This window comes from Geotrypetes seraphini, chromosome 2 (assembly GCF_902459505.1).
Source record: "Geotrypetes seraphini chromosome 2, aGeoSer1.1, whole genome shotgun sequence".
Classification (NCBI taxonomy): Eukaryota; Metazoa; Chordata; class Amphibia; order Gymnophiona; family Dermophiidae; genus Geotrypetes; species Geotrypetes seraphini.
The window spans coordinates 514,758,207-514,781,620 of NC_047085.1; the positions used below are offsets into that span (position 1 = coordinate 514,758,207).

Consider the following 23,414-nt stretch of genomic DNA (forward strand, 5'->3'; position numbering starts at 1 on the left):
TGCCGCTTGCCTTCGCCGCGCGCCGAACGGCCGCGCGCCGTTGGCTCTCTTCTTTTTAAGGGGAAGTTCGGCCTGAGCTGGAGCCGACGCGCTGGGGGTGGGCGGAGCTAACTCTCGCTGACCCCTGATTCGCTGCTCCCTCGCCGGCTGGTTTCCCTTCTCCTGCCTCCTTCGCCGCTGTTAAGCCCCTTCTCCTCTTCTCTGAGCCGCGAGCTGGGACAACGCGCCGCGGCTCTCTTCTTTTTAAGGGGAAGTTCGGCCTGAGCTGGAGCCGACGCGCTGGGGGTGGGCGGAGCTAACTCTCGCTGACCCCTGATTCGCTGCTCCCTCGCCGGCTGGTTTCCCTTCTCCTGCCTCCTTCGCCGCTGTTAAGCCCCTTCTCCTCTTCTCTGAGCCGCGAGCTGGGACAACGCGCCGCGGCTCTCTTCTTTTTAAGGGGAAGTTCGGCCTGAGCTGGAGCCGACGCGCTGGGGGTGGGCGGAGCTAACTCTCGCTGACCCCTGATTCGCTGCTCCCTCGCCGGCTGGTTTCCCTTCTCCTGCCTCCTTCGCCGCTGTTAAGCCCCTTCTCCTCTTCTCTGAGCCGCGAGCTGGGACAACGCGCCGCGGCTCTCTTCTTTTTAAGGGGAAGTTCGGCCTGAGCTGGTTCCTAGTGGTCCCATGATCTCCACATCCTTTGCGGGTCCTTTCAGCCCATTGAGGATCAGATCCAGAATCGCTGATCCTCTTGTTGGTGCCTCGACAAGTTGTTCCATGAAGCAGTCCTGGACTGCTTCCAGGAACTCCGTTTCCCTTGCACATTTTGAATTTCCAAGACACCAGTCTATCCCAGGATAGTTGAAATCTCCCATAACTATGGTGTTTGGGTTCTTGCATTCCCTTCTCAGCTCGGCTACCATTTCTGTATCTTCAGCTTCAGTTTGCCCAGGTGGACGGTAGAACAGTCCCATCTTTATCTCGGATCCGTTGCTTCCTGGTACTTTTATCCACAATGACTCCAGTTGGGCATTTGTCTCTGCTGTGTCCACAGTGGTTGAGTGAATGGTATCCCTTATGTATAGTGCTATTCCTCCCCCTTTCTGGTAAGTCCTGTCTTTTCTGTAGAGTTTGTATCCTGGCAGTACTATGTCCCATTTGTTTTCCTCGTTCCACCATGTTTCCGTGATCCCTATGATGTCTAGTCTCTCATTATTGGCCATGAGTTCTAGTTCCCCCATTTTGTTCTTTAGGCTCTTTGCATTAGTATACATGCAGTTCAAGTCCTGGCATTTTCCCTTCCTTTCCATTTTCCCTTGCATTTCATGCTTCATTTTGTCCCCTTCCTGACCTGCCAACTCCTGAGTATTGTCTCTTTTGTCCTCTCTTTGTGGTAGATTCCTATTGCCTTCCCCTTGTGGCGTGTTCCTATTGTCCTCCTCTTGTTCCTTCTCATCATCCAGTCCCATTTTGACTTCCCCTTTCAGTATGCTCATCCTTTCCCCCTCTCGCTTCATCTGACTCCCTTGCTTGTTCATAGTCTGTTGCTTGCCACTTGTGTCTTCCCCGAAATCTTTCCCCTCAGCACCCTCACTGGATACTGTTTCCCGAACCGTCGCTACCAGGTCGACTGCCGGCTTTCCCCTTCTACTTAGTTTAAAGCTTGCTCTATCGCTCTTCTGACGTTATTTGCTAGTTGTCTAGTTCCCGCCTTGCTCAGGTGTAGACCATCCTTCTTGAAAAGCTTGTTCTTTCCCCAGAACGTTGTCCAGTTCCTCACGAAGATAAATCCCTCTTCCTCACACCATCTTCTCATCCATGCGTTAATTGATTTCTTCATAGTTTGCTTCGGTTTGCCCAGGTGGATGAGAGTACAGGCCCATCCTTATCTCGGGCCCATTAATTCTCGGTATTTTAACCCATAGTGATTCCAATTTGTTGGTCGTTGCTGCTGTGTCTACTCTGGTCGAGTGTATGTTATCCTTTATATATAGGGCTATTCCTCCTCCTTTCTGACCTGATCTGTCTTCGCGATAGAGTTTGTACCCCGGCAGTGCTATGTGTCCCATTTGTTTTCTTAATTCCACCATGTTTCAGAGAACCCCAGTGATGTCTAGGTTTTCATTTTTGGCCATGACTTCTAGTTCTCCCATTTTGTTCCTTATACATGCAATTTAAGTCCTGGTATTTTTTTGCCTTCATTTTCTTTTCCTGTGCTACGATCTTCCTATCATCCTCTTCTTGAAGAAAGGCTAGCTCTGCACTATTAGGGCCAAAACAACAAGTAGCAAATAATGGCGCTCTCCCAACGTCAGCATCAACAAAAGATACCGACCCTCTGTCGCCCTCTCCAGCACCTGCACTTGCAGAGGAGACAATTTGCAGATAAGAACTGCTACCCTACCATGACAACCCGTGGGACCTCAGCTACCCATGATTGCTTCAATTTACAATGCTCTTCATCTGTCAACCGGCTCTCCTGAAGGCATGCTATGTCAGCTCTAGTTCTTTGGAGAGTGGACAAAATTTTTGGACGCTTTATGGGTGAGGTGATACCTCCCACCTGTAGGAAGCAAAAGAAACTCGGAGAGCTCAGCCTCTCCCAGAGCAATGGAAAGCAAACTATAAAAAGCATATTAGATGTGAATAAATAAACATCACAAACATCAAACCCCTCCAACCCCCCCAATCTCCCCCCAAATACTAACTCACCCCTATACAAAATACTCTTGTGCAGGCCACAGACCTACCCGCACAAGAGGAGCCAACAAAGATGAGAGCAACCGGGGGGATTCATTAAGATTCCATTAAGAACTGAAGCAATAAACAAACTAGGAGTCCCAAGGGACATATGTACATATACAACCAGAAATACACAGACAGCAATATCTCTTGCAATTAACAAGCAAACAACAGAAAAGGTGGCTAATAACATTGGGCGAAGGCAAAGCCCAAAAGAGAAATTGGGTGGGGGCAGGGGGAAGGAGAAGGGTTAGGATAGAGACGGAAAGGAACGATGAGGATTGGCTAAGGGAGAGGTGAGGAAAGAAAGGAATGGGAGTTGAGTTTGGGCGGGTAAAAATTAGTTTTGTGGGAGAGGGGGAGAAGAGGGTGGTGCGGGAGGAGTCGCCGTTCCCCTCCCTCCCACCCAATTGGGTAGGACACGGGGCAGAGAAGTATATGTAGAGATGGGTGTTGGGGGATGGGGTCACAGCTAGAGGAGAGCAATTTTATTACAAATGATTTGAAAGTTAATATAAATGAGATAGGAGTTGAATTATGTCCTCATGGGCGGCACCGCCACGAGTTGAGGTGGCTTGATGACACCGTGGGTCACCGGAGAATGTAAAGGATAGGTGGAGACTGAGGCTAGTTCAACACCGATTAGCACCAGGAATTGATTGAAGAAATTTGGAAAATTGCGCTGTATCAAATGATAGATCCTCAGCACCACTGGATAAGTTAGCATGAAGCAATAATGCTTGGTCTGAAGCTGTGCACACAAGGGGCTAAATTTCCTGCGTTGTTCCGTTTATTTATTAGATATCTATGTGGAACATTGTCAAAGACTTTGCTAAAATCGAAAATTACCACATCTAGCGCACATCCTCTATCCAATTCTCTGGACACCCAGTCAAAGAAATTGGATCAGAAATGTCTGACAAGACCTACCTCTAGTGAATCCATCTTGCCTCTGCTCCTATAATCCACAGGATTCTAGAAACTGCACCATTCTCTGTTTTAAAAGCGTTTCCATTCATTTGCTTACCACAGAAGTCAGACTTACTGGCCTGTAATTCTCCACTTCTTCCTTACTTCCACTTTTGTGGAGAGGGACCACGTCCGCCTTTCTTCAGTCCTCCGGTTCCACTCCCGACTCTAGAGGCTCATTGAAAAGGTCAGTCAGCGGAGCCACCAGATCTTCCCTAAGTTCCTTCAGCACCCTGGGATGTACACTATCCAGCCCAATCGCTTTGTCTGCCTTTAATTTAGCTAGCTCCTCACCAACACAACCCTCTGAAAATCGATCGGGGTCTACCACTCCACAATCCCTATTCGCATTTGTCTTCTGCAGTCTTGCTCCCAGATCTTCTGCCGTGAACACAGAACAGAAATATTTGTTAAGCAATTCTTCCTATCACTAATATATCTAAAAAATGTTTTTGCCTCCCTGTTTACTGCGTCAACTATTTTTTCTTCCATTTGTATCTTTGCTTTCCTGACTTCTCGACCAGCCTCTCTTAACTTTTCCAGATTTTTTTGATTGCCTTCCTCTTTCTGAGATCTTTTGTAGTTTATGAAAACTAACCTCTTATTTCTTACCTTCTCAGCTACTACAAAGCGGCCTTCTTTTCCTCTTCCTTTTACTTATTTGCCTCACAAAAAGATTTGTCACCCTTATGATAACTCCTTTCAGTTTTGCCCATGCATTTCTACTCCTTCCAGATGTTCCTATCCAGAGAACAATTCTTGACGTAATTCCCCATCCGAGCAAAGTTAGTTTTAAATAAGCCCTCTCTATACTCTTATTATTAAATCGTACCTTGCAGTGATCAAAAATGCAAACAAGATGCTAGGAAGGACTTTCCTCCTTCAGTCACCTCAAGCCTCAATCAGGTTTGAAGATCTGCTATATAAAGACCAACTGTAGACCTCACAGCATACCCTGAAGAAAGCCACAGCATGATGGCTGAAACGTTGGTTTCTATCTGACAATATGCAGCGAGACTTGGAAACCTGTAACAGCAAGAGGAAATTTTTTTTTTCTTAAACAATAGCTAAGCTCTGGAACACTGCCAGAGTATGTGGAAAGAACAGTTAACATACCTGTTTTTTTGTGTTTTTTTTTTTTAAAAAAGGATTGGATAAGTTTCTGGAGAAAAAGTCCATAGACTGCTATTGAGAGAGACATGGGCAAAGCTAAAGCTTACCCTGGTATCAGTTACATGGAATAATGCTAGTATTTGGGTTTCTGCCAGGTAATTGTGGCCTGGACTGGTCATTGTGGAAACTGGACTAGATGGACCACTGATTTGACCCAGTATGATAGGTGTAATCTCTTCATCAGCTCTAGTAACAGTCAAGACTAGGCATACCATGACACTTACAGATGACCTCGTGGGTATGGAGGAGTTTTCTTATTTGTACATCTAGTTTTTCAAGGTCTTTAAAAGGCCAGTCTATAAGACCAAGGCTATAAGAGAGTGCAGGAAATGCCAGTTGATTAGAAGCCTATAAACTTATTCTGTGAAGTTAATCTACTCTTCAATAGCAGTTTTATTATCCTATAATATTCTTTAATGACATTTTCTCTCAGCAATTTCTGCTCAATAGTTGTTCCTTCTACCACTCCTAGTTATGAATTCTTTTGTGCATTCTTAAAGCTAAATGATTACTTTATATTTTACCACATTCTGGACAGTATATGGTTTTACTCCGTATGAATCCTCTTGTGCCTAATTAAAACCAATCCACAACACCTTTTACCATATTCTGGACAAGAGTATGGTTTCTCTTAGGGGTAATTACACCCCATATGAATCCTCTTGTGCTGTTTAAAATTTGGTGATTACAGCTTTTACCACATTCTGGGGTGCTGAGGCCATTCTTTCTTTTTTCTTAGCTTCCTGCCCCCCCTGTCCAGCAGTAGCCCTTCCCCCTTCCTTTTACCTCCCCCCCCCCTGTGCAACAGCAGCATTTCCCTTTCCCCACCTTCCTTTCCCTCTGTCTCCCCAAAAGGATGCTGCAGCAACATTCCCCCCACAGTCTCACACAGCCGTCGGCAGCATTTCTCCCCCCTTTCCCGGGTCCCACCTACTTTCTGTTTCCGTGAGGGCAGGACCAGGCAGCGAGTCGAAGCCTCCCTCCCTGCCCTATCTTCCGCCAATGCCGCTCTAGCCAAGAATGCTCTGGGGGCTCTAACACTGTGCTTGCCGGGTTTGCTTCTCCTCCCTCCCCCCTCTCCGGTTTCCGAGGAACAGGGTCAGGAAGCCGGAAGGCACTGTGCATGCGCGGGCACAGTGCCACAGATCACGGATCCACTAAGTTTGAACTGCGCAAGCGCGCTAAGGGTTTTATTATTATTGATTAGTTGTTTTTCAATTTGTATGAATTCTTATAGGACAATATTCAGCCGAGGACAGTGAGCATTGTCTAAAATCTATTTCTGAGGCTGATTCCCTCTTCACATCTAAGAAAGTACAGTTTAGGCATACACTAAAAGTCAAAAATACCAAAGCTATATGAGAGCAGGAAACAACAATATTTTCTCTCAGGAATGTCAGCTTGAGAGTTGCTACTTCTACCACTCCTGCACATTCGTATACACCTTATTTCTGTAACTCCTGTATACATTTTTTTTATCTCTTTACATGTGATTTCCATTTAAGTTTTTATTACATTCTGACCAGTGTATGGTTTGTCTCCAGAATGAATCCTCTTGTGGAGATATAAACCTGATTGCTGACTAAGGCTTTTACCACATTCTGAACAGATAAATGGTTTCTCTCCTCTCGTGTCTTTTTAAATCTGATTGCTGATTAAAGCTTCTACCACATTCTCAACAGGTATAGGGTTTCTCTCCAGTATAAATCACTTTGTGCTGTTTTAAAGCTGATTGCGAACTAAAGCTTTTACCACATTCTGAACAGGTATAAGGTTTTTCTCCAGTATGAATCATATTGTGCTGTTTTAAAGCTGATTGCAAACTAAAGCTTTTACCACATTTTGAACAGATATAGGGTTTCTCTCCAGTATGAATCCTCTTGTGCATTTTTAAAGCTGATTGCAAACTAAAACTTTTACCACATTCTGAACAGGTATCGGGTTTCTCTCCAGTATGAAGCCTCTCATGTTTTCTTAAATTTGATTGCTGAGTAAAGCTTTTCCCACATTCTGAACAGGTATAGGGTTTCTCTCCAGTATGAATCCTCGTGTTCTTTTAATCCTGATTGCTGATTAAAGCTTTTACCACATTCTGAACAGGTATAGGGTTTCTCTCCAGTATGAATCCTCTTGTGCTCTTTTAAACATGATTGTTGACTAAAGCTTTTCCCACATTCTGAACAGGTATAGGGTTTCTCTCCAGTATGAATCCTCTCATGAATATTTAAATGTGATTGCCGATTAAAGTTTTTACCACATTCTGAACAGGTATAGGGTCTCTCTCCAGTTTGAATCACCTTGTGCTGTTTTAAAGCTGATTGCTGATTAAAGCTTTTACCTCATTCTGAACAGGTGTATGCATCTCTTGTGCTTTTTTAAAGCTGATTGCGAACTAAAACTTTTACCATATTCTGAACAGGTATAGGGTTTCTCTCCAGTATGACTCCTCTCATGAATATTTAAATGTTATTGCTGATTAAAACTTTTACCACATCCTGAACAGGTATAGGGTTTCTCTCCAGTATGAAGCCTCTCGTGTTTTCTTAAATTTGATTGCTGAGTAAAGCTTTTCCCACATTCTGAACAGCTATAGGGTTTCTCTCCTGTATGAAGCCTCTCGTGTTTTCTTAAATTTGATTGCTGAGTAAAGCTTTTCCCACATTCTGAACAGGTATAGGGTTTCTCTCCAGTATGAATCATCTTGTGCATTTTTAAAACTGACTGCGTAATAAAGCTTTTACCACATTATGAACAGGTATAAGGTTTTTCTCCAGTATGAATCATATTGTGCCGTTTTAAAGCTGATTGTGAACTAAAGCTTTTACCACATTTTGAACAGATATAGGGTTTCTCTCCAGTATGAATCCTCTTGTGCTTTTTTAAATCTGATTGCAAACTAAAGCTTTTACCACATTCTGAACAGGTATAGGGTTTCTCTCCAGTATGAATCACCTTGTGCTTTTTTAAAACTGATTGCGCACTAAAGCTTTTACCACATTCTGAACAGGTATAGGGTTTCTCTCCTGTATGAAGCCTCTCGTGTATTCTTAAATTTGATTGCTGAGTAAAGCTTTTCCCACATTCTGAACAGGTATAAGGTTTCTCTCCAGTATGCATCCTCTTGTGCTTTTTTAAATCTGATTGCAAACTAAAGCTTTTACCACATTCTGAACAGGTATAGGGTTTCTCTCCAGTATGAATCACCTTGTGCTTTTTTAAAGCTGATTGCGCACTAAAGCTTTTACCACATTCTGAACAGGTATAGGGTTTCTCTCCAGTATGACTCCTCTCATGAATATTTAAATGCGATTGCTGATTAAAACTTTTGCCACATTCTGAACAGGTATAGGGTTTCTCTCCAGTATGACTCCTCTCATGAATATTTAAATGCGATTGCTGAGTAAAGCTTTTCCCACATTCTGAACAGCTATAGGGTTTCTCTCCAGTATGAATCCTCTTGTGCATTTTTAAAACTGACTGCGTAATAAAGCTTTTACCACATTCTGAACAGGTATAGGGTTTCTCTCCAGTATGAATCCTGTCATGATAATTTAAATATGATTGCAAAATAAAGCTTTTATCACATTTTGAACAGGTATACGGTTTCTCTCCAGTATGAATCCTCTTGTGCATTTTTAAAGCTGATTGCGAACTAAAGCTTTTACCACATTCTGAACAGGGATACGGTTTCTCTCCAGTATGAATCCTCTCGTGTTTTCTTAAATCTGATTGTTGAATAAAGCTTTTCCCACATTCTGAACAGGTATAGGGTTTCTCTCCAGTATGAATCCTGTCATGATAATTTAAATATGATTGCAAAATAAAGCTTTTATCACATTTTGAACAGGTATACGGTTTCTCTCCAGTATGAATCCTCTTGTGCATTTTTAAAGCTGATTGCGAACTAAAGCTTTTACCACATTCTGAACAGGGATACGGTTTCTCTCCAGTATGAATCCTCTTGTGTTTTCTTAAATCTGATTGATGAATAAAGCTTTTCCCACATTCTGAACAGGTATATGGTTTCTCTCTGGTATGAATCCTCTCATGTCTTCTTAAGCTTGATTGGTGATTAAAACTTTTGCCACATTCTGGACTTGTGAATGGCCTCTCACTCTCATGGATCCTCTGAAGACAGTTTAAACCTGTTTGATGAGAAAAAAAAAGTTTTGTATCATAATATAAAGATGGAGAATGTTTCTCTTCCATTTGGGTTATTTTGTACATTCTTAGATACAATATAAAATCTTTGATAAAGCTTTTCTTAAGTGATTAATTTTACTCCTGCTTGTATTAACCGTTTAATTGGCAGATGGAGAAAATAATTTTTTACATAACTTGATGTTGAACGAGAGCCACAATGCCAAAGAAAGGGTTAATTGTTATGGATCAATATTCAGCTAGGGCAATTAACATTTTCTATACAGCTGATAACTTAGAACTACATTAGTCCCAGACAGTCAACACTGGGCCATATCTGGGCCCCGGCATTAAAAATCTGGTTCATCAGTGACAGCTGGTATTGAATGCAGTTCCCAAATAGCTAAATGGACACAGGACTGGTCTTACTTGCCCAGTTAGCTATGCGGTTAACAGCATTGAATGTCGCCACTGTATATCCGCATCATTTCAGGGTCTGACCTGACTCCACCACTGCCTGGATCGTGCTGGGATGGTCAGCGCTGCTACTGCTGCTTGTATGATGGACCATTTACTAGTGATCCTTTTACCTGTCATTACAATATAGTCTCTTGTTTTTCCATGTATTTCCTCATCCTCCTCTGTACCTAAAGCCTTTGCGATGACACCAGGCTCTGAGCCACCTATTGAAGATCTCACTATTTCCTACTCTTCCCTCTCCTTTTCCATATGTAGGCAGTACTTCCGAAAAAGCTACAGTCTTTACAAAAAGGTTTCAACCCCTCTCCTGGCTCCCGAAAAGCTTTCTGCTCCACAAGTGGGGTATTGCTGGTAGGTCATTGTACCCAAATGGATAACAACATCAGCTTTAGAATTCTTAGATTCTTCTCTAATTATAGATAATACTGTACTAGTGTTTAAGCCCTTTACATTAACAGGTGCTAGAATATGTCTATCTGTCATTCTTTCCTTCTGTGTCTCTACCTGCCCCTGTCTCTTTCTTCCTTTCTTTCTGTCTCTCTCCCTCCCGCTGTCTGTCTCTCTCCCTGTCCTCCTTTGTCTGTCTGTCTGACTTTCTTTCTGTCTCTCTCCCTGCCCGCTCTTTTTGCTGATTAAAGCTTTTCCCACATTCTGAACAGGTATAGGGTTTCTCTCCAGTATGACTCCTCTCATGAATATTTAAATGTTATTGCTGATTAAAACTTTTGCCACATTCTGAACAGGTATAGGGTTTCTCTCCAGTATGACTCCTCTCATGAATATTTAAATGTTATTGCTGATTAAAACTTTTGCCACATTCTGAACAGGTATAGGGTTTCTCTCCAGTATGAAGCCTCTCGTGTTTTCTTAAATTTGATTGCTGAGTAAAGCTTTTCCCACATTCTGAACAGCTATAGGATTTCTCTCCTGTATGAAGCCTCTCGTGTTTTCTTAAATTTGATTGCTGAGTAAAGCTTTTCCCACATTCTGAACAGGTATAGGGTTTCTCTCCAGTATGAATCATCTTGTGCATTTTTAAAACTGACTGCGTAATAAAGCGTTTACCACATTATGAACAGGTATAAGGTTTTTCTCCAGTATGAATCATATTGTGCTGTTTTAAAGCTGATTATGAACTAAAGTTTTTACCACATTTTGAACAGATACAGGGTTTCTCTCCAGTATGAATCCTCTTGTGTTCTTTTAATCCTGATTGCTGATTAAAACTTTTCCCACATTCTGAACAGGTATAGGGTTTCTCTCCTGTATGAAGCCTCTCGTGTGTTCTTAAATTTGATTGCTGATTAAAGCTTTTCCCACATTCTGAACAGCTATAGGGTTTCTCTCCAGTATGAATCCTCTTGTGCATTTTTAAAACTGACTGCGTAATAAAGCTTTTCCCACATTCTGAACAGCTATAGGGTTTCTTTCCAGTATGAATCCTCTTGTGATTTTTTAAAACTGACTGCGTAATAAAGCTTTTATCACATTTTGAACAGGTATAGGGTTTCTCTCCAGTATGAATCCTCTCGTGTTTTCTTAAATCTGATTGATGAATAAAGCTTTTCCCACATTCTGAACAGGTAAATGGTTTCTCTCCTGTATGAATCCTCTTGTGCTCTTTTAATCGTGATTGCCACTGAAATGTTTTACCACATTCTGAACAGGTATAGGGTTTTTCTCCAGTATGAATTGTCTTGTGCATTTTTAAAGCTGATTGCGAACTAAAGCTTTTCCCACATTCTGAACAGGAATAGGGTTTCTCTCCAGTATGAATCATCTTGTGATTTTTTAAAGCTGACTGTGAAGTATAGCTTTTGTCACATTCTGAACAGGTAAATGGTTTCTCTCCTGTATGAATCCTCTTGTGCTCTTTTAATCGTGATTGCCACTGAAATGTTTTACCACATTCTGAACAGGTATAGGGTTTTTCTCCAGTATGAATTGTCTTGTGCATTTTTAAAGCTGATTGCGAACTAAAGCTTTTACCACATTCTGAACAGGAATAGGGTTTCTCTCCAGTATGAATCATCTTGTGATTTTTTAAAGCTGACTGTGAAGTATAGCTTTTGTCACATTCTGAACAGGTAAATCGTTTCTCTCCTGTATGAATCCTCTTGTGCTCTTTTAATCGTGATTGCCACTGAAATGTTTTACCACATTCTGAACAGGTATAGGGTTTTTCTCCAGTATGAATTGTCTTGTGCATTTTTAAAGCTGATTGCGAACTAAAGCTTTTCCCACATTCTGAACAGGTATAGGGTTTCTGACCAGTATGAATTCTCTCATGGCTTCTTAAATTTGATTGGTGATTAAAACTTTTGCCACATTCTGGACATATGAATGGCCTCTCACTCTCATGGATCCTCTGAAGACAGTTTAAACCTGTTTGATGACAAAAAAAAAGAGGTTTTGTATCATAATATAAAAATGTAGCATGTTTCTCTCTCATTTGAACTATTTTGTGCATTCTTAGATATTATATAACATCTTTGATAAAGCTTTTCTTAAGTGATTAATTTTACTCCTGCTTGTATTAACCGTTTAATTGACAGATCCAGAAAAGGTTTTGTTACATAACTTGATGTTGAATGAGAGCAACAATGCCAAAGAAAGGGTTAATTGTTACGGATCAATATTCAGCTGGGGCAATTAACATTTTCTATACAGCTGATAACTTAGAACTACATTAGTCCCAGACAGTCAACACTGGGCCATAGCTGGGCCCCGGCATTAAAAATCTGGTTCCCAAATAGCTAACTGGACACAGGACTGGTCTTACTTGCCCAGTTAGCTATGCGGTTAACAGCACTGAATGTCGCCACTGTACATCCGCATCATTTCAGGGTCTGACCTGACTCCACCACTGCCTGGATCGTGCTGGGATGGTCAGCGCTGCTACTGATGCTTGTATGATGGACCATTTCCTAGTGATCCTTTTACCTGTCATTACAATATAGTCTCTTGTTTTTCCATGTATTTCCTCATCCTCCTCTGTACCTAAAGCCTTCGCGATGACACCAGGCTCTGAGCCACCTATTGAAGATCTCACTATTTCCTACTCTTCCCTCTCCTTTTCCATATGTAGGCAGTACTTCCGAAAAAGCTACAGTCTTTCCAAAAAGGTTTCAACCCCTCTCCTGGCTCCCGAAAAGCTTTCTGCTCCACAAGTGGGGTATTGCTGGTAGGTCATTGTACCCAAATGGATAACAACATCAGCTTTAGAATTCTTAGATTCTTCTCTAATTATAGATAATACTGTACTAGTGTTTAAGCCCTTTACATTAACAGGTGCTAGAATATGTCTATCTGTCATTCTTTCCTTCTGTGTCTCTACCTGCCCCTGTCTCTTTCTTCCTTTCTTTCTGTCTCTCTCCCTCCCGCTGTCTGTCTCTCTCCCTGTCCTCCTTTGTCTGTCTGTCTGACTTTCTGTCTCTCTCCCTGCCCGCTCTTTCTGAGTGTCTGTCTTTCATTTTCATGTGCTGCCTGCCTGTCTTTCTGTCTCTTCCCTAAAGCAAACCAAGATTGCTCCCTAGCCCCCTTTCCCTATCCCCCCACTTTCCTGTGCAGCAGCATTCCCCCTTCCCTGTGTAGCAGCAACAGTATTTTCCCCCCTTCCCTGTGCCGCAGCAGCAGCATTCCCTCCCATTCCCTGTGTAGCAGTAGCATTTCCCCCTTCCCTGTATAGCAGCAGCAGCATTTCCCCCTTCCCTGTGCAGCAGCATTCCCTCCCCTTCCCTGTGTAGCATAGTAACATAGCAGATGACGGCAGATAAAGACCGGAAAGGTCCATCCAGTCTGCCCAATCTGATTCAATTTAAATTATCTTTTAAAAATTTTTTCTTCTTACCTATTTCTGGGCAAGAATCCAAAGCTCAACCCAGTACTATGCTTGGGTTCCAACTGCCAAAATCTCTGTTAAAACCTACTCCAGCCCATCTACACACTCCCAGCCATTGAAGCCCTCCCCTGCCCATCCTCCACCAAACGGACCATGCAAGTCTGCCCAGAACTGTCCTTAGTTCAATTTTTAATATTATTTTCTGATTCTAGATCCTCTGTGTTCATCCCACGCTTCTTTGAACTCAGTCACACTCTCCACCACCTCTCTCGGGAGCGCACTCCAGGCATCCACCACCCTTTCTGTAAAATAGAATTCTCCTAGGACAAGCAGGATGAGTCAGCCACATATGGGTGCTGTCCCAACAGCTCCCAATTTGCGGATAAGCTCTCCAATAGCTCAGAGAGATTTTTATTTTTTTCTCTGAGCACGTGCAGTGCCCGGGCCCCACTGGGCATGCCCGAGACCTACCCATTTCCCCCTGCTTCCCCCTAATCCCCAATCTTTAGTTTCCGCCCGTTCTCATCGGTTGGATTTTCTACAGCTCTCCATTACAACTTTTCTACTCATCACCTTGAAGATGCCTGAATCATCTAAAGAAATGATCCTCATGAATTGTGCACCCACTGATTGGATCCGGCGCACGAGGTTTCCGTGTTGCTTGCATTGTGCGCACATGTCTCCACATGCACGCAAGCTAAGGAAGAGGGCACTGAGAGACTTCATGAAGAGAAGTGAGGCCCGAGAATCTTCCTCCAGCAGCCATCCTCATCGGAATGCAGCAACGAGGGATCCACAAGCTACAGCAGCAAGGAGCCTCCAGGATGCCCTGGCTCAGCTAATCCCCCCCGCCTGCACTCGGCCCGGCAGAGAAATCTCTCCCGAGTTCCTGCATGCTGCCGCGTACAGCCAGCCTCTACAGGCAGCCAATAGGGGTCTCGCCAGACCGAGAGATCTCTCCCGGAGTCCCTGCATGCTGCCGCATAAAGCCAGCCTCTGCAGACAGCAGATCGGGGTTTTTCGCCCTCCAGACTGAGAGATCTCCCCCGGAGTCTATGCATGCTGCCACGTACAGCCAGCCTCTGCAGGGAGCCGATCGGGGTTCCCCCTCCAGCCCCAAAGGTAAGCCTATCTGCTTGTTTTTCGGAAAACCTCTGATAATCTTTTGCAGCCCCGAAGGCTCTGCCCCACTCACCTCCCTGAACTTAAGGAGAAAGAAACTGCTATGATTCTTTCCCTCGGGGGGACCTGCAGACCTCTCCCACCGGCAGGAGACATGCTGCTCCAGAGTTCAGGAGTGGGTGTCCCTCCTCCCTGCAATCAACCCACATTCTGAAAAAAAAAAAAAAAAAAAAATGAACTCGATGCTTCTTTCCCTCTTGGGGTCCTGCAGAGTCTGCAGTTCAGACCTCTCCCACCCTCCCCCCCTCATGTCAGGAACGAGGAGTCTGCCTTCCACATTAAGCTCAGACTGGGCGTGGTCTCAGCAACCAGCCATGATGGAAACCACTGGCAACCAATTCCAACACGTTTTTCCTTCCTCCCTGGCAACAGGGGCAGTCCTGGGGAACTCTTCACAAAGTACTGTGCTGATGTCATCAGTGATGCGGCATGTCAGACCCCGCCTCCCCAAAGGTGGGGGATTAAAATTCCTCAGCCTAAAGAGCTGTTCACTGCAGCAGGAGGGACTCTGCTACTATTTATGATTTCTATAGCACTGAAAGGCATATGCAGCGCTATACAGTTTAATATACAATAGGCAGTACAGCAGGAGAAGCCCACACAGGAGGCATCATCACTCCTCTTTTCTCTGCCTCCAGGCACAGTGGGAAACGCAGCCAGGAGCATTGGCACAGATGAAGGGGTGCATCCTGCCCCCTCTCTGCAGGCTCACCCCCCCCCCTCTCAAGAAGAACAGAGAATGTCGGCGGGGTACATGGAGCCACCCAACCAGTCAAGTGGAGCAGCACATGAACCTGCGAACCACCAGGGGCGGGACCAGCAGCAACAGTTAATCTTTCTGCTGACCCAACTCCTCTCTCAGTGGGCAACACTCCTCCCAATGCCCCCCTTTAGAGGGAACCACGCACAACAACATGGCGCTCCAGCAGCATGCCATGCACCTAAGCAACGGAGGAACAAGCAACATACCAGCCTCCAGCCACACCCCGAGTCACCACCCACAAAAATAAATAAATAAAAAACAAAACCCAAGAAACCCACAAACGAAGTTCCTCCAGAAACTCACAGCCTTTCTCAAGATCCACATGGGTGGACCACCAGTACCCAACACAGATTACTACAATGCCTGAACTACTTCAGGCAGGCGGTGGCGATTCCAGTCCACAAGAACCTCCTGGACTGCAGAGACAAGATTTGGCAGACTCCCTCTTCAGGGCAACCAACATCAAGGAGACTGGGACTGAAGTACCAGATCTTTCCGGCCCGGGGATTCGACAACCTGCAGCAGCCATACATGGACATTGCGGTAGCCTTGGCGCTTAAGAGAAACAGGGCAGCACGACCCCCACTCCAACTCCCCGTCAGGGAAAAACCTGAAAATCCCTGGATTCCACGGAGAAAAAGACCTATGAGGGCGCAATGCTGAGTGCACGAATTGCTGCGCTCCAGTTCCAGATGCGGTTTTATCAGGTCATTGAGAGAAAATAAATAAATAAAATAAAACAGGGACTCCAGCTCACCACCGAGCCAGTCCACACTGGCAGCAGTCTGTGCCCCAGCGCTCGCAACAGTAACATAACTGCCACGCAAACAAGCACCGCCTGAGGGGCAGGGGCATCCAAGGGCAGCCCTCTCCCCAAAACAGAACCTTGACCACCCTCCGGCCAGCAGGATCAGATTGTCTGCGAAGGCTTGGCCCAGGATCACTATCGACCAATGGGCCCTCAGCATCATCAAGCAGGGATTCCAAATTCGTCTCCACTCCCGCCCCCCCGAGTGGGCGGGGCACCCTCCATCTGACGACCCAATTTTCCTGCAACAAGGAGAGGACCTGCTTCGGCAGAATCAATAGAGGCGGTGACGAACAGAGGAGATCACCAAGGGGTTTTTACTCCAGGAACCCCCGCGTCCCCATGGACAAGGACAACGCTCGATCCTGGATCTCTGCAAGCTTAACAGGTGCATACACAAGGAACGATTCCAGATGCACTCTCTGGGTACAGTCTTGGCCCTGTTACAGCCCGAGTATTGTCTAGTATCCCTGAACTTACATGATGCATACACTCACGTGCCCATGCACCCAGCCAACAGGAGGCATTGTCGCTTCTAAAGCCAAGACAGACACCCCTACCCCTACCCCTTGGACTCTCAATGGCTCCAAGAGTGTTCACAAAGTGCGTGGCAGTGGCACATCCTCGCCTTCAAGGGGTGTGCGTCCTATCTTATCTTGACAGCTGGCAGCCCTGACAACCACCATAACCGTCCTCCAAGAACTGGGGTTCCTCATCAACTTCAAGAAATCCCATCTGATACCCACCTAGGGGATATTGTTCATCGGGGCAGTCATCGACACCACACAGACCAAGGCATCCTACTGGACTACCAGATCCACGCCATGACATCCCTGGCCCAGTGTATCCCTGCCAGCAGCTCATCGGCAGCACGCTCCCTCCTGTGTCTCGGCTGCGGTTGTTGTTGTCCAGCACACCAGACTACACATGAGATCCCTGAAAGGGCACCTCAGACGTCACTGGGACCAGTATACCCAACCTCTGACCACCCAGGTACCCATTCGCCAGCCCATACACAAGACGCTTCACTGGTGAACGGCCCGAGATAACTTAGCGAAAGGGAAACCAGACCACCACCTCACCAGCTGGTGGCCACCATGGATGCCTCCAAACATGGAGGGGGGACACACCTTCCCCATCTTCTAACAGGGGACATATGGTCGGCCCAGGCGTCCTCAATCCATATCTACCTACTGGAGCTCAGGGCCATAGGGAATGCCCTTGAAACCGTCAAACAATGGGTGACAGGCAGGGCAGTCCTCACCCAAACAGAAAACCAGGTGGCCATGTACTACATCAACAAGCAGGGAGGGACAGGGTCAGCCTCGCGATGCAAGAAAGCTTGCCGCATGTGGGAGTTCACTAACTCCATTCAATGCCCCATCCAGGTAACTTACCTCCCGGGGGAGCAGAACGACCGGGCAGAAAGCCTCAGCCACCAGCTGGAACCCTAGGAGTGGTGTCTCAACCCAGCGGCGACGAAGATCTTCAGCACCTGGGGCACACCGAGCATCGACCCGTTTGCAACCGAACTGAACTCAAAATACTCGACCTTCTGCTCAAAGAGATCAACCCATCGCCGTCTCAGCCCCGACGGTCTGTCTGTGAGTTGGAACCACGGACTCTTATACGCCTATCCGCCATACCCTAAGTCCTGCAGAAGATCCTTCAGGACAGAGCAACGGTGATCATGATTGCCCTGTTCGGGCCCCAGCAACCGTTTCGGCAAGGGATAGCGGTTCACCCACCTCTCCCCCTCCCGATCAGTGCAGTTCTCATAACACAACACAGGAGCCTAACCCTCCACCACCACCTGCGTTCCTTAGCCCTGACCGCAGGGATGATGAGAGGATGAACCTACCACAAGACATGGAGCACATTCTTATGGCAGCCAGAAGACCTTCAACCAGAAAATGCTATGGGTTGAAATGGAGAAGGTTCCGCTACCAGTGCACAGACACGCAGCGAGACCCCTACAACTGCCCCATACCAGACATCTTGCAGTACATACTGAGCTTATCTCAATGGGACCTAAAACTCACTTCCATCAAGGTCCACCTAAGTGCAATTGCGGCATACCACACTGGCCTAGACAACAAACCAGTGTCGAGGCATCCTGTAATCACACAATTTCATGAAGGGACTGTCCAATCTGCACCCACCGGTCAGACCACCATCGCCTGGATGGGACCTCAACTTGGTGCCGCATCAGCTCACCTCGACCCCTTCAAACCTCTGGAAGAGGCAGATCCCGTATTCCTGGCCGGGAAAACCCTGACCTCCATCGCATCGGCCAGATGTATCGGCGAGATCCAAGCCCTGGTCCATCACACCCCGACACACTCCTCCATGAGAACAGGGTGGTACCCAGAACCCACCCCCGATTCTTGCCGAAGGTGGTTTCAGCGTGCCTCCCGGCACTCTACATCTCCCCACAGGGAGGCACACAGCCACCTCAGCAACACCTCCTGGACTGTGTGAGGGCCCTGACTATGCAACAGACCAGACAAGCCTCAATTGTTCGTCTCCTACGACCACAACAGACAGGACTGCCGGCCACCAAACGCAGGCTCTCGCGCTGGATATCCCCTTCACCTATAGAAGAGCGCAGCGTCAACCGCAGGTGGGAGCCCACGCCCACCAGCGCAGAGCCATAGCCACCACAACGGCTCATCTGCACCACACACCAATAGGGGACATCTGCAATGCAGCCACTTGGTCCTCCATGCACACCTTCACCAAGCACTACTGCCTCAACATTGCATTCCACGCTCCAAATGCTTTCAGCCGAGCAGTCTTGGAAGTCGGCCGAGCAGTCTTGGAAGTGGCTCTTCCCTCCCGGGAGGGAAAGCAACCACTAGCACAGCCTTGACAAACACTGATCAATTAGGGGATTATATCGACAAACACTGATCAAGTAGGGTGTTATAGATATTGATTAAGTAGGTCTTCCAGCACTCCTGTCTAGACTGAATGTGGAATATGCAAGTATGAATTCTCACATGCAAGTACGAATTGTCACTGTTGACCAGTTGGTTTCTCACTGTTCATTGATTGTTATTGACTTTGCATTTTTTGGCTTCAATGCCAAAAAATGCAAAGTCATGCACCTAGGCAACCATAATCCATACAAGACTTATACTCTTAATGGTGAGATCCTAACAAGAACGGTAGCAGAACAGGACTTGGGGGTGATCGTCAGTGAGGACATGAAGGCTGCCAGTCAGGTAGAGCAGGCCTCATCCAAGGCAAGACAGATCCTAGGTTGCATACGCAGGGGTTTCGTCAGCCGAAAGCCGGAAGTCATTATGCCATTGTATAGATCCATGGTGAGGCCCCACCTGGAATACTGTGTGCAATTCTGGAGACCACATTATCGCAAAGATGTGCTGAGATTGGAGTCGGTTCAGAGAATGGCCACCCGGATGGTCTCGGGACTCAAAGATCTTCCGTACGAAGAAAGGTTAGACAAACTGCAGCTATACTTGCTCGAGGAGCGCAGAGAGAGGGGAGACATGATCGAGACGTTCAAGTATCTCACGGGCCGTATCGAGGCGGAGGAAGATATCTTCTTTTTCAAGGGTCCCACAGCAACAAGAGGGCATCCGTGGAAAATCAGGGGCGGGAAATTGCGCGGTGACACCAGGAAATTCTTTTTCACTGAAAGGGTGGTTGATCGCTGGAATAATCTTCCACTGCAGGTGATTGAGGCCAGCAGCGTGCCTGATTTTAAGGCCAAATGGGATCGACACGTAGGCTCTATTCACTAGGCAAAGGTAGGGGAGGGTCATTAGGGTGGGCAGACTAGATGGGCCGTGGCCCTTATCTGCTGTCTATTTCTATGTTTCTATGACCAGTTTCACTGTTCTGTATTATTGCTCAGTTAACACAGCGCTTTATCAAAAACCTTGTTTCCACAACTTCACCTGCTTCGCCTGATTACCCTGCCCGGCTCGGCCTCCACAGCCAGGCGAAGGATGCCAGAGCACTAAGGTGCAGGTCCACTCGGTACATCCCTCAGCTAGGGAGTCACCCGTATGTGGCTGACTCATCCTGCTTCTCCTAGGAGAAAGTGTAGTTACTTACCTATAACGCAGGATAGTCAGCCACACAACCCACCCGCCTCCCCATACGGCCGACCCGGCCACAGCTAGGAACATCCTGGGGATTAGGGGGAAGCAGGGGGAAATGGGTAGGGCTCGGGCATACCCAGTGGGGCCCGGGCACTGCACGTGCTCAGAGAAAAAAAAAATAAAAAAAATCTCTCTGAGCTATTGGAGAGCTTATCCGCAAATTAGGAGTCCAGCAACTCTTGATTTCCCCTTCCATTGTTTTTTTCCTTTGCTTTATCTTTTCTTAATAAATATTGCAGTTCTCCCCCCTTTTTTTCCTATTGTGTTCTTATAGATTAACAAAAAAAAAACAAAAACCACAAAGTATGTTAAGATGTTAGTCTCTGTGTACTTTTGTCAATGTTTTAATTATTATTGTACAACGCTTAGTATTTTGGATAGGCGTTTAATCAAATAATCAAATAAATTTGAAACACCCATATGTGGCTGACTATCCTGCTGTCCACGGAGAAAGCACAGTTACTTACCGTAACAGGTGTTATCCAGGGACAGCAGGCATATATTCTCACATGTGGGTGACGTCATCTACGGAGCCCCGATGCGGAAGCATTTTCAAGCAAACTTGATTGAAGATTTAAGTTTGCTCTGCTGCTCCGCGCATGCATGCCTTCCTGCTCCACTAGGGGGCGCATCCCCTCGTGGTCTCCAGTTCACTTAACTAGCAAAGAAGCCAACCTCGGGGAGGTGGGCGGGTTGTGAGAATATATGCCTGCTGTCCCTGGATCACACCTGTTACGGTAAGTAACTGTGCTTTATCCCAGGACAAGCAGGCATGATATTCTCACATGTGGGTGACCTCCAAGCTAACTGAAAAGGGATGGAGGGAAGTTGGCAATTTAAGCAAATAGATTTCGCAAAACCGATTGGCCGAACCGGCCATCGCTCCTGGACAGTGTGTCCAGACAGTAGTGGGAGGTGAAAGTATGAACCGAAGACCACGTGGCAGCCTTGCAGATTTCCTCAATAGGTGTGGACCTGAGGAACGCTACGGAGGCTGCCATCGCTCGGACCTTGTGTCCCGTTACTCGACCATGCAGCGCGAGACCAGCCTGAGCGTAGCAGAAGGAGATGCAATAGGCCAACCAGTTGGACAAGGTGCGCTTGGAAACTGGGTGACCTAACCGGTTTGGGTCGAAGGACAAAAACAATTGTGGGACTTTCCGGTGTGACTGAGTGCGTTGGAGGTAGAAGGCCAACGCTCTCTTACAGTCAAGAGTGTGGAGCGCCACCTCTCCGGGATGAGAGTGGGGCTTGGGAAAAAACACAGGCAAGACAATGGACTGATTGAGGTGAAAATCAGACACTACTTTAGGCAAGAACTTTGGATGAGTGCGGAGTACCACCTTGTCGTGATGGAATACCGTGAAGGATGGGTCCGCTACCAGAGCCTGTAACTCACTAACCCGCCGAGCGGAAGTGAGCGCAAGCAGGAAAATTACCTTCCAAGTGAGGAATTTTGGATGGCATTTGTCTAGTGGCTCAAATGGAGGTTTCATTAGTTGAGCCAGAACCACGTTGAGGTCCCAAACCACCGGAGGAGGTTTGAGAGGAGGGTGGACATTCAGGAGACCCTTCATGAAGCGAGAGACTAAGGGATGGAGCGAGAGGGCTTTCCCTTCCAGGGGCTGGGGAAAGGCCGCAATCGCACTGAGGTGTACTCGAATGGAGTTGGTCTTTAGGCTGGAGTGAGATAATTGAAGTAAATAGTCCAGGACCAGGGGGATGGGGACCGACACCGGGTCCTGGCTGTGAGAGGAGCACCAGGCTGAGAATCTGGTCCACTTTTGGGAGTAGCAGGTTCTCGGTGAGGTCTTTCTAGAGGCCTCCAATATCTCCTTGACTGATTGAGACACGGGGAGAGAAGTCAGGGGGAAAGAAACCAAGCATTCAGATGAAGAGATTGAAGATTGGGATGTAACAGCGAACCCTGACCCTGTGATAGTAGAGAGGGAAACCGAGGCAGAGGCAGTGGATCTCTGACACTGAGTTGAAGTAGAAGGGAAAACCAAGGCTGGCGTGGCCAGCGAGGAGCAATCAGGATCAGGGTGGCTTGTACTGTTTTCAGGTGGACAAGCGTCCGCAGGATCAGAGGGAACGGCGGGAACGCGTACAGGAACCTTCCCTCCCAGTCGAGGAGGAAGGCGTCGGCCTCGAGCCAGTCCGGGGAGTACATCCGGGAGCAGAAGAGAGGCAGTTTGTGATTGTGGGGGGATGCGAACAGATCTATTTGAGGTGTCCCCCACTGTTAGAACACTTGTCGTAGGGTTTGAGAGTGCAGTGACCACTCGTGTGGCTGGAGGAGGCGGCTGAATCTGTCCGCCAGGCAGTTTTGTTCTCCTTGTATGTACACCGCTCGAAGGAAGGTGTTGTTGGAGATTGCCCATTTCCAGAAGCGCAGGGCTTCCCGACAGAGGGACCAAGACCCTGTTCCTCCTTGTTTGTTTACATAGTACATTGCTACCTGGTTGTCGGTTCGGATGAGGACCACCCAGTCGTGGAGCAGATGTTGAAAAGCTACAGCTGCGAGATAGATGGCCCGGAGCTCTAGCACGTTGATGTGACAGTGGCGGTCTTCCGCTGACCACATGCCCTGCGTGCGTAGGCCGTCCAGATGGGCTCCCCAAGCGTACTCTGACGAGTCCGTGGTGAGAACCTTGCTGTCATGAGGGGCGAGGAAGAGTAAACCTTTGGAAAGATTTGAAGAGTCGGCCCACCAGCGGAGCGATCTTTGCAAGGAAGGAGTCACTGTCACGGGACGGTGGATCGAGTCCCGGTCTTGACGCCATTGAGAGGCCAGGGTCCATTGAGGGATTCTCAGATGGAGGCGGGCGAAGGGTGTGACATGGACGGTGGAGGCCATGTGGCCTAGGAGAATCATCATCTGTCGGGCTGATACCGAGGTCAGCAGAGAGATCCTTCGACTCAGACTTACTAACGCCTCTAGGCGCGGAGGGGGGAGGAAGGAACGGAGGCGAACCGTATCCAGCATGGCCCCGATGAACTGTAGGGACTGCGAGGGGCGTAGTTGGGATTTTGGGAAGTTTATTTCGAACCCCAGACTTTGTAGGTAGGTAATAGTCTGTTGGGTCGCTGAGATAACCCCTTCCCTGGAAGGGGCTTTGATTAGCCAGTCGTCCAGGTAGGGGAATACCTGGAGGCCCTGGGAACGTAAGGTTGCTGCGACCACCACGAGGCACTTGGTGAAGAC

General features: G+C 46.9%; 1 pseudogene; it reads right to left on the reverse strand.

The window, feature by feature from the left end:
- Positions 1 to 23,414, reverse strand: part of LOC117355286 — a 194,238-nt pseudogene that overhangs the window by 136,226 nt on the left and 34,598 nt on the right.